A 13,489-nucleotide genomic window follows, 5' to 3' on the forward strand; every position below is an offset into this window, starting at 1 on the left:
AAATGCGCATGTGTAGCTTAATGCCAACAGAGAAAAATACAAAGCGCTCATTTAGCTTACTAGTTAAGACTTCAAGGTTACATAAATGTGAGAGTGCCGCGCGGCAGTTATACAGAAGAAAAAAAAAATAAAACAGTTACAGCAGCAACACCCTTTAGCTCTGTACTATTGAGGATTCCACTGCCAGCATGCCCTGAACATCTGTCCCTGTATACCATCTGATAAAGGATCAAAACTGTGGCATATTGGAACTGGGTAGTATCCTTTTAAATATTCTGGAAGCCCTCTAAGAAGCCTCTATGTTGAAGAAGCCCTGCAAACCCTGCCAGACTAGCAGTATACATAGGTAACCAGGCCATGTTTACTTATACATCTTACAAAATTATGTAGACCCCCCACTGTGTCCAAGGAGTGTCCTCATTTTTTTAATGATGAAGCGAGAGAGAGAGAGAGAGAGAGAGAGAGAGAGAGAGAGACCGAAGACACATTAAAAGCTTTCGATGGCAAACTTTTCCATGCAGGAGTTTTATGATGTGCTTGCACAATGAGACATAAATTCAGAGGATTCTGGGAAATACCAAATAATAACAACAACAATAATAATAATAATGTTCCATAAGCAGCTATTACCACAATTCAGAAGACAAGCATTCTGCAAAAATACAGTACCTCGTCTGCATTTCCAAAATTAGACGTAACCTTTCACCTCTTACTGAGAAAATACAGATCTTCAAAACTGCATCCCATTCATCACATATAACTTGTCAACCCAAACCCAAACACACTTCTTCAACTGCCCACAAACTGACAGTGAGAAATACTGACCTGTCATATTTTATTTTCCATATACATTCTAGAAACAAGCCTATTTCAGATCCTGAGTTCCACTATGATTCGGAGAGCCCAGTCTCCTCTATCCACCCTCCAAAGTATATACTGACTGTAAAACCACACAACAGCTCCCTTATTCACCTCCTGATATAGCTCAAATACCATGCCATAAGAAACGTACAATACACAAGTATTTTCATTCCTAATTACTGTATTTGTGCTTGCAAAATTAGAGGCTATTTTCTTTTTTCTTTTCTAATCTCAAGTGGTGAGTCCAAAATTTTTCTGTTATAAAGAATATGGACCTAAATCTTTCTGTTTTTAAAATGTTAACTGTTGCTTTATTTATTTATTTATGCAATTATTTACTTATTGGGAGTGAAGGTCCAGTTTTAGTTCTGAAGGAGTTAATCGTAACAGTTGTAGAAAATAATAAAAAAGGGTAAAACAAATTGGTGTTAAACCAAATCCATGTGACTGATTCTAATTTTCATACCCTGCTCTCCCTAGAGGGTGCAATTACTTTCCCTTGAGCCAAGCCTATGTAAAAAATTTTTGCCCAAAAGGCCCACCTGGCCCCATCTGAAGGATGGTAGGCTCCCTTCAACCAGTAATAGTCTCTTGACTAAAGGAATGACCTTCATTATGCAAAATGCAGTTCCATGCATTTAATTTGTAGTTCTGGACTCGATTGGTCTGTTTGTAATAGTAATGAGAACAGATCAGAGCACTGGGCCCCGGCAGTCCCAGTCAGACAATCAGGGCAGTTCATCCCTTGGGGCTGCCAGGAAACAGGAGCCACCTGCAGCAAGCCCAGCCAGTCCTAATGAGGCAATCAGGGCAGCCAATCCCCAGAGGGCACAGCAACAGGCTCCACCCACTCCACCCCTGGCTCTCTGAGAAGATAGCTTCTAGACTTTGCCTGTCTCTCCGGTGATCACTCCCAACCACACATGTCCTGGACATTAACAGCAATCCTGCCTGTGCGCAGCCCCCATGGAGCATGTCTCTATGGGTGCATCTACCCATGCCTGTATGGTGATGTTGCTACTACACTGTGCTTTAGTACTTCCAAAAGGAAGTAGACTTTGGAAGTACCAAAGCACGGCACAGTGACAGCCCATACTGTGCTGTGCGCTGGGCTCATGGTTATTTCTAGCTGCTACTTCACGGTAGCAGCATCTATAACGAGGGATCATGCCACCATGGTGAAGTAGCTGGTGGTCATGTGTAGATGCACATGGTCGCTATATCACCATAGTGCATTGCTACTGCAACTTAGTATCACATGTCGACATGCCCAAGGGTACACAGGGATTATGGAATCACTGTCCGTAGCTTCTCTGTAATCTAACTCCCCGGTGCAGGTGGCTGGAAGTAGACAATTCCATTTTGTGGAAATATTAGAGATGCTGTCAATTTTTTTGTTCCACAATTGAAAGAAAATGTGAAGGTTTCTGTAAAATGGAACTGTGTTAAGATGTTTACTTTCAAATAGAAAAGGGCACTTTCCCTCCCCCTCTGTTCAACTCCTTCCCCTGCCCTTCTCTTTTACAATTCTTAGAGACAGAAAGGGGGGAGAGTGAGTCCTCCCTGGACCTGAGAAAATGTCCTGTTAAAACTTTCTATCAAAATCAAAATCTGGCTTCTTTACTTTTCATTCCATCCAGGAAGAGCACACACCAACTGCAGAAACTTCCTTAGCCTGATGAAGGGTTTTTGAACCCGAAAGCTTGCTTAATAATTGTTTTCCAACTATTTAAGTTGGTCTAATAAAAGATATCAGATTCATGCAAAGAACCTTGCCTGTCTATATCAAAATCAATACATTTTGAGAAACAATTGGGTTTTGGTGAAATAGTAGATTTCAGCAAGAAAAGGTTCACTGAAAAGTCCTCAGCCAGCTCTTCCCAGCACAGATTCACTTGAAATTTGAACCTTGTCCATCTGCATAGAAAACTGGCAGATTTTCACTCTACATGTGTTGGGAAACAATGGCATGGTGGCAGGAGGGATTTTGCTGGCCTGCTTATTACTCATGAATGGAGGCAAGGACCTTGTTGACATCAGTGGGAGCAGAATTTCATTCAAGGACTTTTCTACCTTTGATTTATAACTGCAAACTAAAAATGATCTGCTACTAAATGAAGGTCAGAGCAGTTTCCTGACAGCCAGGTGTATATTTTTGATAACTGGGAGGTGCCAGACCAGGTTTATGTTTCATTTACACCATTGCACATGCAGAACTACATAATATTAACTTTGATTTGCTGTTGAGATTCCATTTGATGATAGAAGTATCTAGGGAGTGGGGCTTAATCAGAGCATCTCATATGTGCAGCATTGCTAGTTTCGCTGTGTTGGGTAGTTCCAGGGCTTGTATGGAGAATATAGCCAATGGAACATAGGTAGTGAATAAATTCATTAACTACAATGGAGTTTCCTCCACATTAATGGAGGTCAGAAGGTGCTCTACTATATCAAAATAATAATAAAAAAGATTAATTTAGAACTCTGTATTTTCCTGGGAAGTTCAAGTTACAAAAAACACCATATTCAGTTTTTCAAAAGCTTTTCTTTTTGTATGCTTTAATTTCCTGTAAAATGAAGTAGAAAACGATATTTGCTTTTTAAAACAAAAATAAAAGGTATGTCAAGTTTAGATCAACCATAGTTACACATTCTATGACCAGGCAGAAGTTTTAAAGACTAATATTCTGAGAAGTCCACTAGTCAGTAATGATGCCTCATCATATTTACCAAGTCAACCAATTAGATCCTTACTATACTTACAGACAAAATAAAGTCAGACTCTGTAACTACAAGGTAATTTCCTTTTCCGAATTGAAATCAATATTTACTAGTTATCCACAGCATTGTCTATGCTTGCTTGATCAGCACCTGATTCTGAAGACCATTGATTGTCCAGGAAGTCTATTCAAGGGGCAGATAATGCTCTTGTCAAATACACTTTGTATTGATCAGAAGAAAGAAAGTTTTTTGACAGTGCATACTGCAAAAGCCATTTATAAAGATTAAGGACAGTGGTGTGTCACTGTGTGTCATGGTGATGTTCAAATTAATATGGGCTAAAGTGTGTTCTACTTTTAAAGACAATGGACAAACATGTTTCAGGGTTAGTAATAGTAATAGTTTCAGGGTTAGTAATAGTGTGCTTGCATTTGCAAACTACCTACTATACCATGCCTCAAAGGGACTAAACTCCCCCTGCCCCACTACCACCAAGTGAATTACTTCCTATCTTCTTCCAAACCAAATGATTCTTTAGGCTTTGTAGACTCTGATGTAATAATACAAAATACGATAATTTCAATGAACAGGGTATAGCACAGGAAATAAATGTCTTTTAGTTTTGTGATTCTGAAGCAAATAAGAAATAAACAGAAGATAAGAGAATGGAGTTACCAGTATTTGTATATGGACATATATATGGTTAGGGTAAAATAAGAGTGCTTTGAACTTTCACTTAAAACACAAATTTAGCCCAAACCAAACTTTAGAGGCTCTCAAAAAGTTTATCTGAAGTTTATTTTTTTAAATTATTTCATATTTAAGGAACTCTGTGCTTCTGGATTTGTCTCTGGGGGTGTACTTGGGTGTCTATCATCAGCAGAAGAGAGTGCTGTGCCACAGAATCACTTCTCTGAGCCTTTTGGGAAAAATCAGCAACTAAGATGAGGACATCTTAGAGGTCAAATAGGATCTGGGTCTATGGGCCAGAGTCTAGTTTAGTTACTGAGTGTTTAGTAGACTTAGGTGGGTACGTGTGATTCCAGTCCACCCTACTCTTGTTCCTGAAAATCTGTCTACCTTTGTAGCACACTATCATCTGACCCTAAGACAGTTACAAATAAGCAGCAAGGAGGAGAGGCCACAGGGCTGGCTTCGCCCTTCTGCTCCCTGGCTGCAGCTCCAGAAGAGACTGCAAGCACAGCAGTGTCTGCGTGGCTTCCTGATTCCCTCCCACCTGCCCCACTCAAGCAGGGATTCCCCGCTCCCTATTGCCTTACACAGACACTTCTCAGCATTAGCTAGCATGCCACATGCTGGCTATGGTCCATGCTGTGAGAGACAGGGGGAAAGGCAGACAGTTGGCTTGGGGCTTTTTGGAGCTAATCAACAGGTAGCTGGTAATGTCCTCCCATTCCTCCCTTGGAAAAAAGGTTATTTAAGAAGAGCTTGAACTAATGATAGAGGCTGTTATTTTGTTTGATGGGCTGATAAATGTTAACAATTCCCTGCTGTGTAACTCAATGTTCTGTTATTAACAGTGAGGAAGGGGGGAACCCCTCCATAATCAGAGCATCCTACTCTTCCCATGCTCTTCCCCCCCCCCCCCACTTAGCTCATTACTCTGGAAGGGAAGGGAAGGCTGCTCTAGTTCCTTCTAACTGAAGGAAACTGATGATGATTACAGAATTCAAACAATTCACCTACCAGATTATTGAAGATATACTCCCACAGTTTCTCTGTTGGTCTCTATATATTGTGGGATTTGTAACTCCCTTTAGCATTGTATTTCCTCTCTTTCTGTGATCATACTGTAGTGAAATTGTCTTTTTTTTCCAATAATGGGAACTTTCTCAGTGTTATCTTCAAAGAAGGAGAACAAAGTGAGAAGATACTTAAGTATGCCAGACATTACCAATAGCTTTCACAGAGCAATAACGTAAGTACAATGAAGACAATAAATACTGAAGAACTAGTAACATCCTGGATTTAATTACAAGGTTCTTAAGGGACCAGTTCTGACATGTAACCACTCACCCAGGAAGGGGGAGGTGAAGAGTTATGTCAGCTCATGGGCATCTTGGGAATGCTTTGTGCTTTAGGAAGACACAATCCTTTCCTAAGTAACCAAGAGCATCTATGTCTTACCAGCTCAATGAACTGGTGGGGAGGAAGAAAGGAGCCATAATCCCTCATAATTCTTTCCCTTAGTTTTTTACTGTATTCACTGGCTAGAACATCCCCCCCCCCAAGTTTTCCAGAATCTCAATATTTAACCCACCTTGGACCATTGCAGAGCAGGAGCTGCTTCCTAAACATCTTGTATTTATCCTCATGGAGCCATTTTTCTTTTAAAATGTCACTATTACCTATGTATTGACGAATTGACGATCCTGGTGGCCGGGGTATTTGAACTAAGTTGATAAGAGGGCTTAGCCTTACTACATATGTACTGTGACCTGATGGGTCAGCTGTGAAAATTCACTTCCACTAGAGAAAAAATTTCCCTTATTCCTCAGATATGGAATGGCTCTTGGTGCTAGAAGTATCATTAGATTAGTGTATATAACATCAAGCTTTAGTTCGCATATTGATAGATGTAATAGTTACAGGTTTTTTTCCAAGGCTTATTTGATGGCATCAATTGCATATAAACTGTTTTTTTTCTTTCTTCCTAATTTGCATAGGTATTTCTTCAAGTGCTTCCAAAATGATTTGTCTACATCAAATGATGTTACTACATATGTGTAAGTGGACTGCATAGATTTTTAAGCTGATTTCTTAGATTTTGTTCATAAACAATGAGTGTAGGCATCCACAGTATTTCCCTCTTATACTTTCAGAGGAGGGTCTCCAGACCTTTGATGGTATATGGGAAGACATCCTAATGGGACTCTGTGGCAGGGCACTGTTGGTGCCTGCCACTTTAAGGGCTGACCCAAGTAGCCAGCATATCCTTGATTATGGTGGCCATTTTAGATCTCTGGCTGCCTATATAAACAGAACAGTTCCCTGCTGGCAAACAGGCAATAACACGGCCCCATGCAACAACCTGGAGGTAAGGGCAGGAGCTGTAGGGGATGGGTAGGAGGCTCCTGGTCCTGGGCATGACCTAAAACTGCGCCCTGCTGGGAGTGGGTGGCCTAGTGGTGCTCTCAGTGGCACAGGAGCTGACTTGAAATCCCTTGACTGGGCCATGCTCGGGCCAGAATTGGAAGGGTCAAAAGGGCCAGGGGCCCACCATAAGGGATGCCCAGAGCTAAGAGCCTGGGGTTTCTGACTGGCCTTGGAGGTGAGGCCAGTGCCTGTATGGTTAAAGGTCCTAGGGGGGCCACACCTGAGAGGGGAAACACTTCAGGGAGCTAGGCATTCCAGAATGAGTGCAGAGTAGGCCGCTTGAGTAGAGGGAACTTGTAGGAGTCTGGACTGCAGGATTTTGGGGCCCAGAGTGGGGCCAGTGATGTTAGCAACTGTGGACGCCATCTGCGAGGCTTGGGCTGTGGTGTAGGGCAGGAACAGAGCCACAAATAGTGCCCCCTGGCATTGGGGCAAGAAATGGGAAGACTCCCACATACTAATTAGATATCATCAAGGCATGGCAGGAGAGAAGGCAGGTGTTTGGCCCAGAATCAGGTGGGTGAGCCTAAGAAGGCCCCCCTGTTACAGACTCCTGTCTTGCCTGGTCTTTAGGAACTATCATAAAAAAAATCTTTATCATCATTGTTGTCATTATTATCATAATTAATAAGGCCGATATGCATGCAATACATTAAATAGATCACACAAAAGTACTGAAACCATAAACGAGTTATACAAGTCATCTCAGGTTAGTTCAGAAGAAAATCCCATATTGTATAATATAGGAACATGTATAAATTACTCTGACTCTGTGGAACAGTTTAAAAAATATTATTTTAGAAAGTTTACAATAGCTTATTGAGACTATTTTCTAGCATTACATAATGTGGAAAGATATTGGAACTGAATTTTTTTTATACGTTTATGTAGAGAAAACATGCCCCTGACCTCTGAATTAATATTGCCAGTCTTGGGCTTTGGGCTGGGGTTATAGTCTGGGGAATTTCTACAATACAAGGAAGTGCTAAATTTCTCTAGCAGGTTTATTTTTAAAGAAGGTATGTACTTGAAAGACCTCATGTGGTAAGAATGTTATAATAAGTCCTAGGTGAAATGAGTGATATTATCAAAAGTTATGTGGTTAAAGATGGGAATAATAATAATAATAATAATTAATTAGCGGTGAACCGATAGAGATTTTTTGGGCCGATACTGATGACCAATTTTTAATGAGCCATACTGACTGACAGGAATCTGATTGCTGATATGCAGCCAGGCAGCTTGGAAAGCAGCGTCTGGCTGGTAAGTCTGTTGAAGGGAAAGGGGTGGCGGGAGGGAAGCGGCATGGGGGGGCACAGATCGAGGCCCCCCAAGGTGAGGGAGGGAGTGGGGCTGGGGCAGGTGCTGTCCAGCTGGGGCAGGTAATGGGATGGAATTGCGAGCAGCTCATATGAGGGGCATGGGCGGGAGGGGGAGGTATTCCTGCTGCTGCATGGACCCCTGGAGGGGCATGGCGGGGTGTGCCCCCAGATTTCTGTGTGGGGTGAGGGCAGGCTGCCTGGGAAGAGGGATACAGAAGGGGTTGCAGCCACCCCAAAATTTGCTGTAGCTCACCACCTCTCCTCCCAGCACTACCACTGCCCACCCCAAGTGCAGCCCCGCCCAACATCCATGCTGAGAAGAGCCTGCTGCAGAGAGCCACCCTGACCCCACGCACAGATCTGGGGGCACATACCTCCCCCAAGGGTGTGCATAGCAGTGGGAGCAACCCCATCTCCCCACATGCAGCTCAGTCTCATGTCCTGCCCCAGCTGGGCAGTGCCTCCCTTGCCCCACTCCCTGTATCACTGTAGGGGCCTCGGTCTTCCCCCCGCCCGTATCCCTTCCCCTCCAACAGATTTATCAGCCAGACCCGGCTGCTCTCTACACTGCTGGCCTGCACTACTGGACGTCTGCATGCTGTGCTGTGGCTGCAAGCATGTATGTGGCATCTATTGGCCACATTATTGGCTACATCAGCCAAAAAAGCCGATTGCTGATATAATCAATTTTCCTTATATTGGTGCCAATCCAATATGGGATAGTTATATAGGTGTGGCTCTAAGAATAATATTGGGTTGTTATTATTTTCTATGACACTCTGCTTGCTATTTATCCCTCAGCGCCCAGCCAAAGTCACAAAATTTATTTTGTAACATCATAATTAATTGTTGCGAAAAATATGATGATGTAGACAATTAAAAATCTGCTTTAGGAATAAATACAATGTGCATATGATGTTCTTAGGAACATCAGTCTTCTGTTTATGCAAATGTACCTAATAATACAAAGGAGTGAATGTATCGCTACCTACCTCTACAATCACTACAGAAAATAGGTCATATGGGGCAAATGGTTTACACACATGATTTAATTTTTGCATCTTCTTCAAGTGAATAAGCCTACTAGTGCAATAATGGCAGAATAAGCTGCTAGTGCAATAATGGCAGAATTAAGTGTGGCATGGTCTGCAGGGATGTCTATGGGTCTTTTGCTGCTTTTGAAATTTATGCCATTTTCCAGCTTATTTCGATAGCTAGGTGTTTGCAATTATCATAGATAATTTTTAAGTTACACATACATACATACGTGTATGTATATACAGGAAGCAATTTACTAATATTTTTATAAAAATGCTGCCTGTATATATAAAACAAGTTGGCAAACTACATTATTGTTCGGGTAGTAGGTGAAAGGACAGGGGGCTTCTGAGCTAGGTCCTTGTTATATACACGTGCAAAATAAGCATCCATTGAAGGCAGCAGTTTCCAAGCCTATTTGTTTCTTTTCCTTTAATAGCTAATAACAAGGGCCAATACCATAATTATCAGGCCAACTTGTTTTCAGAAGTATATTGAGCATTCTAATTACCTCTAGATTAATGGGCAGGACCTGTGATTTAGATCTGAATGGGCCACATTTACTATCAGTTTGATTATAGGAACAAATAATAAAAAAGTACCTCATTCATTTTGTGGGGACTGTAAAGCATTCAAATAGTCACCCTGGGGCTTCACTAATGCCAATTATTACCAGATTACAGCGATAATAGGTTCTCTTCCTCCTGCTCACAATCTAGTTGTCATTCAGGCTGTTTTACAACTGCTGTAAAGGAGTAGTTGCAGGAATAAGCAAGGTTTGAGAGGGTGAAAAAATAGACCACTGCCACATTTTGTTCAGATTCTCCCACTCTGAAGTGAAGTTCTACTTGCATTCAATAGCTTTCCTGTTGCAGGGCTTTCCAAAGAAGCTATGTTCCCATGGTAATCAGAATTGGTGTTCTCCAGACTGAAACCCCGTTCCAGGAAAAATGGAAAATTAGATAATGTCTTCACAAACTTCTCTAGCTATTAAAATGATACTGTTCCTGCTGAGTTCAGGCAGCATGGCACCCCCCTACTCTGCTCGCACTTGAGGTGGAATGTATATAAGCATGCACCTCCCCAAATAAGTACATATGTTTCTGCACAGCATGACAGAACTCCTGTTTCCGTGTGCAAAGGAGTACAAGGACAGATGTCTCCATATGTAACATGGGACCTAAGTAAATCTATGGAGCAGAGGGAGGAAGCAGAGCCAAGATCCCCTACTGCACCCCTCGAAGGACAGCAGCCACAGGCACTGAGGAACTCAGAAAGGGATGCAGCGTGGCTTTGTATGAACTGAATGTGGTTAGTGTCTTGTAGGAACAGTAGAACCCTTCATAAATTGCATTTAATATATATAACTACTTTTTTTGACTGAAATGCAACCACTTCTGGAGCAGAGTGTGGCAGCTGATTTAGTGATGCCACACAGCCCAGGAAATAAAATGAAGAGAACAGTGTGCGCAGTCTGGGATTTGGACAAAACAATGGGACAGATGTTCATGCTCTTGCAAAAAGGATCAAGAGATCCTTTTACCCACAAGACCTTATTCTTATCCCAAAAGACCTTGTTCTTTTCCAGGACTAATTTTAGTTTGGGAGTGGCTTGAAATGAAATTTTTTATGCCAAGAATCACCAGGACTACTTTCTACAGCCGTCAGGGGTTTCTTTGGAAGTTGTTTAGGGTTAATCCATGAGCTTGTTTGTAGGCTCAGGCCCAAATATTTTGGTTTGTGATTCTATGTCATCCATAAGAACATGCCGCATGAATACTTAATTAAATTAAGTACTAAATCAGTTGCTTACAATAATTGAATGAGGGTATCCTTAGGCCCTGACACACATTCACTGAATGGTATGATGTGATATGTTCCCCATTTCCAACAGTGAAGCCTTCTGCCATGCCACATATGCATAGACAGATGGCCACGCGTCATGATCCTGAACTCCCTTGCATTGGCAAACAGAAATCTGGGTGCCCAGTGAACCCATTTGGCCTGGGACTGAGAATCAGCTGATCATTGGCCTCAGTCATGGGACAGCATTGGAATCTTGAACTGGCTTCAGTGCAGTCCTGGGGCTGAGATAGACAATCAGCTGATTGTTGGTCCCAGCCCTAGGACTGAACCGGAGCATATTCAACTGTTCAGTAAGGTGCCGGGGTGGGAGAAATAATCAGCTGATGGTCAGTCTCAGCCGTAGGACTACGTAAGAGTGAATTTAACACTACAATGTGGTCCCAGAGCTGGGACTAGCCATCAGCTGATTGTGGGTCTTAACCTTGGGACTTCAGTGGGGCTCATCCCAGAATCCTGCCATGCAGCTGCCATCAGGCTGCCTGGTGGGGCCCTGATACATGTTCAGTTTAAGGCATGATGGCAACTAGCCACAGAATTATGACACATGTTTTGTAGAATCATTTTGTGGCTTAGTTTCATTTTATCACTGCTTCTTCTTTGGTCCAGTCCACCCTTTCTATTTGATCTTCTATTTGATCGCAGGCCACTGCTTCTGGGGTTGGTGTTGCCACATCTTGTGGGATGCATTGTGGGGCTACAGAGCATCTCAGGGGATGATCCATGTTTGCTTCTCCTAACAAATACATTAGTTGGTTGTGGTTCATGAGAAAGTTCCATCTGCTAAGACCGACTCTTAATGTGTTCAGGCTCCAATATGTGTGCCATTTGTAATTAGAGCTGGATGCTAACTCCCCACTGGGGATAATTCCTGTAGATTGACAAGTTTTGGCACCAAGCCATTGATCATACTTGGAAGGATCATACAGAGTTGACGACTCATAAGCAACTCAGCTGCACTCGACCCATGCTCCAATGGCACTGAGCGGTAAATCAAGAGTGCCTTATAGAGGTAACAAAGCTCTCTTTTACTGAGACCCAACAAGATACACAACCAGTGACTTGTAAGTATCTTGTAAAGTGTCTCTTGCCACTAGCAGGCACTGCTCAGGTTCGTGCTGGTTGGATTTGGGGAGTCGAAGGCGGGGAATTCATATGTTGCTGGAAGTAGGTCGCCATGCTTTTTTGGTGGTGGTAGATGAAAGGTATAGGCCATTCTTTTGTGGGGTTAGATAGCTCATAATGTAACAGATGCCAAACAAATTTTTAGCTTTAAATGTTTGCAGCTGGCAAGGGCAGTGGCAGCCATGGATGTGGTTCTGAACCAGGCATTGGTAAGTTTTGGGCAGCATGAATGGTACCCCCCTCTTGTGGCATCTGTTTCTGTGCCTCCAGGCATTTTATCCACTGCAAGGTGGGGGATGGTTGTGTGTAGTTTCCTCCTCTTGGGGTAAGGCAATGTCACAGACCCAGGAAGGCTTTTTTCATTTGTTTACCAGCTACCGCAACTGATGCCAGCTGGGAACAGACCCCAGTTCACACTGCATCAGAGTGCTGCAGGGTTATGCACTGCAGGCTCCTGAGAAAGCTCGCTGGAGGCTCTGGCAAAGAATTCATGATCCAGAGTGTCATGCTCAGATGCCTGGTGGGACAAACTCCAGGTGTCCCTGTGTTCCAATGATGCCATCATGAAGGAAGTGCATGACAACATGTGGTGGTTGGTAGACATGGCAGTGGAGTCCCACGTTGAATTTCAGTTGTCACTGGACTATTGAAGTGGTGCTATGCAGAGATAGGAGAAGCACCTCTTTAAAAAATGGGTACCACCCCAGAAAGGGAAAAGTAGGTCTGCTCAGCTTGCCTCTGTCCAGGAGGTACCTGGGACCATTATAGCTGAGCCTGCTCACCGTAATGCAGTGGGTTCAGAGGAGAGCTGTACAACTGCCAGCAGGGCCAGGAGGCCACCACTGTGGTTCAGGGAACCAGGGCCAGTTCAGGGTGATGGCAGGGTGAAGGCAAAAAAGCCCAAGTAACCGACTGCTTACAATACTATGTTCCATATAATAAAACCTCATGTTATCCTGGCTTTCTGCATCTGGTTCCATATCTTTGAAGGCCTGGCAAAATCCACCCTCACATTGCTGGGTGGGGAAGGGGAAGGGGAATTTCGTTCATTCTTTGGATCCATTTCTTTTTTTTTCATTTTTCTGCCTGCAGCTCTTTCTGGTCACTTGTTGCATTGGGCACAAGGGGGAGGGGTTGGCAATCTCTCTTGCACACGTACACAGGGGGCTCCCAGGGTGGGTCACAACACACAAGTCTGGCTGGCCTGCCCACTAGCAGTTTGCCAAGGCAGCATCCACTCTGCAAAGTCACTTTGGAGGACAGCAGGTTGCTTCTGATTTGACCTCCTTCATTTTGGAGAAAGGGAGCATATTAACATTCCCATCAAGTGTAAGTGGTGTGTCACCCCTCAGAAACCTAGCTTGCATTTTGGCAAGACACCAGCCAGGTGCCAGACACTGTCACCTTTTTTTTGGAACACCAAAATGAGCCCAGGGTTTGGG

Source organism: Crocodylus porosus, unplaced genomic scaffold (genome assembly GCF_001723895.1).
Source record: "Crocodylus porosus isolate Cpor-Errol unplaced genomic scaffold, CroPor_comp1, whole genome shotgun sequence".
In the NCBI taxonomy this organism is placed as follows: Eukaryota; Metazoa; Chordata; order Crocodylia; family Crocodylidae; genus Crocodylus; species Crocodylus porosus.